Below are 2789 nucleotides of genomic sequence, written 5' to 3'. Positions count from 1 at the left end.
ACATTGAGTGGGCAGTTTGACATGAAAGACAGGTGAATTGAGATATTTTCTTGGGATTGAAGTGATCAAAGACCATGCAGGTACATGGTTAGTGCAACGCAAATATGCATTGGATATATTGGCAAAATATGGGATGACCGGGTGTAAGCCAATGAGTACACCTTTGGAGCAGAATGTGAAGTTACGAGGGGGCTGATTTTGGTGAAGAGTTGGAGGATCCATCTATGTATAGAAAGATGGTTGGCAGTCTTATTTACATGACTATCACACGCCCGGATCTCAGTTATGCTATGGGGCTAGTAAGCCAATTTATGCAAAGCCCGAGGAAACCTCATTTGGATGCAGTGAGACGCATTATGCGATATGTAAAGACCACTGCACATTATGGTCTTCTTTATGAGCATGGTAAAGGCTTGGATATACATGGCTACACAGATGTAGATTGGGCAGGTAGCTCGTATGACAGGAGGTCTAGTAGTGGTTATGCCTTTACATTTGGAAGTACAGTGGTGAGTTGGAGTAGCAAGAAGCAACCTACTGTTGCTTTATCTAGTACAGAGGCTGAATATAGGGGTGCAGCCATTGCTACATGTGAAAGAGTATGGTTAAAGAGTCTCTTGGCTGATTTGGGTGAGCCTATTGATGGCAAGGTTGTCATTCATTGTGACAACATGAGTAGTATACAGTTGGCCAAGAATCCATTTTTTCATGCGCTGTCGTGACGTGGGCGGTGTCGTTGGGAAAGTGCGAGACTTCTGGCTGTGAGAGTATGTGGTTGAACTTCAAAGGGCACCACATTTATATAAACATCATCACAATAAAAACCATGAGCAAAGAGAGCTCATAATCCCATAAACACCTTAAACCATAGCCAACAGGCCCACAAAAACCTGTCACCTTCACTATTCACAGGCTTCCTAAAAAGACATAGATGATCATGGTCTTCCTCAGCAACATACTTCCAGATGACGTGAAAAGATAAGGACAATTGACACTGTGTAAGCCACCCTTAGGAGCTCCACAAACACAACCAATCTTCCTCTACTAAAATTTGTCCATGATTACTTCCAGCTCCCTGGACTACTCCACCTGCAGATTTAAGTGGAAAGCTGCTGCTAGTAACGGAATGCACATAAGGGATTCATCCACGCTCATCATGGCCCCAGCATTGTCAAACTCGCCGCAATAATTTGGTGCAGAAAAGATGGTCACCAGATGCCTCTCTGCAAAGAACTCATAGCCTTCCTCTACAACCTGATGTGCCCGGCAAATGAGATCCAGGTCATGCTTCTGCAGGAACTCATTTACTCTATCAGTCCCAAAAGTGTAAGAGACCCCTCTGTCATTCTCACCCCAACCTGAGATGTCTTTGTCTGGGTCAGACCATAGTAAATCGCACAACAATCCCTAATCCGGAACATCTGTGGGACGTGGAATACTCTTTATTTGATCCAAACTACTCAAATCAGAAAGCCCACCATGCATGCACAGTATCTTCTCATCAATGAGAGCTGCCAACGGGTAGGCAGTTAAAGCATTCAGTGAATGTCTTCCACAGCCTTACATTGAATCGCCTCTTGCATTCATCATAGAAACCATAGATTCGGTTGATTGAAGCACATTCATGGTTACCCCTCAGCAGAAAGAAGTTCTCTGGGTACTTGATTTTATAAGCAAGGAGGAGGCATATTGTTTCAAGGCTTTGCTTGCCTCGATCAACATAATCTCCTAAAAATAGATAATTGGCCTGTGGCGGAAAACCACCATATTCAAAAAGCCTCAACAGATCAGAGTATTGTCCATGAATGTCACCACAAATCTTGATCGGGGCTTCGAGCTCCAGCAGGTTGGGCTGCTGCATGAAGATGATCTTGGAGGTAGAGCAGAGCTGCCGGATCTCATTCTCTGAGAGCTGCACCTGCTTGCCGGGGCGGGAGCTTCCAGTTCGAGTAGGCGAGCCATCATGTCGTCCACGACGGCCCCGGGTCCCTGAAACGCTGCTCCGGCCTGGTTATTTCTGGATCCTGCCGGCAAATCGGGCCTCTCCACACCTTTTTCAGCTGAAAACACGTTTATTCCGTTTTGAAATTCCACACTGCCCTCATTTTTCTCCCATTTTTCTTGGATTGATAAGTATCACATTCTTTATGGCTCCTTTACACCATATCTTTGCTTAGGGGCTGTTCCCATGCATAATATCAAAAAGACTCATTTGGCCTCATTTAACATTTGCTATCCCCGCATTATTTTCACTGCCATCAATACTCATTTAGTCAGGACCATGGCCATGACCTTGACTAATCATACTGCCTTCATGCCCATGCATCTGAGTTCATATGGGATGGTCTGTGAGCTTCTTTCACTACATGGATGTGCCACAGCACGACAGCGCGGACTAAGGTTGTCATTCATTGTGACAACATGAGCAGCATACAGTTGACCAAGAATCCAGTTTTTCATGCGCGGACCATACACATAGAGGTCCACTATCATTTTGTCAGAGAGAAAATGCTGGATGGTACAGTGGATATGCAGTATGTGAAGACTAAAGAGCAGGTGGCCGACATCTTTACAAAGCCACTTATTAGCAGGGAGAAGTGTGAGTACTTCCATACTATGTTGGGAGTACGTGGGATGAGCTTGAGGGGGGGTGTTGAGAGCTTTGATAGCCCAAGCTCATCTACATCTTCATCTATGGTAGCACATCATGAGCTTGAGAGGGGCTGTTGAGATTCAAGCTCGATGTCAGCTTGTGCCAGTTGCATTATGTGCTGGCATGTTAGGTAGCA

The 2789-nt window shown here is 45.2% G+C and overlaps 1 pseudogene; it reads right to left on the bottom strand.

Annotated features, from left to right (window-relative positions):
* Window positions 1-1065: 1065 nt before the first annotated feature.
* LOC147618952 (serine/threonine-protein phosphatase PP1-like) lies at window positions 1066-1974 on the bottom strand (annotated as a pseudogene).
* Between the last annotated feature and the right edge of the window lie 815 nt (window positions 1975-2789).

This window comes from Cibotium barometz, chromosome 34 (assembly GCF_041138505.1).
Source record: "Cibotium barometz isolate CiBa-2024 chromosome 34, ASM4113850v1, whole genome shotgun sequence".
Taxonomy (NCBI): Eukaryota; Viridiplantae; Streptophyta; class Polypodiopsida; order Cyatheales; family Cibotiaceae; genus Cibotium; species Cibotium barometz.
This window is presented reverse-complemented; position numbering and strand designations above follow the sequence as displayed.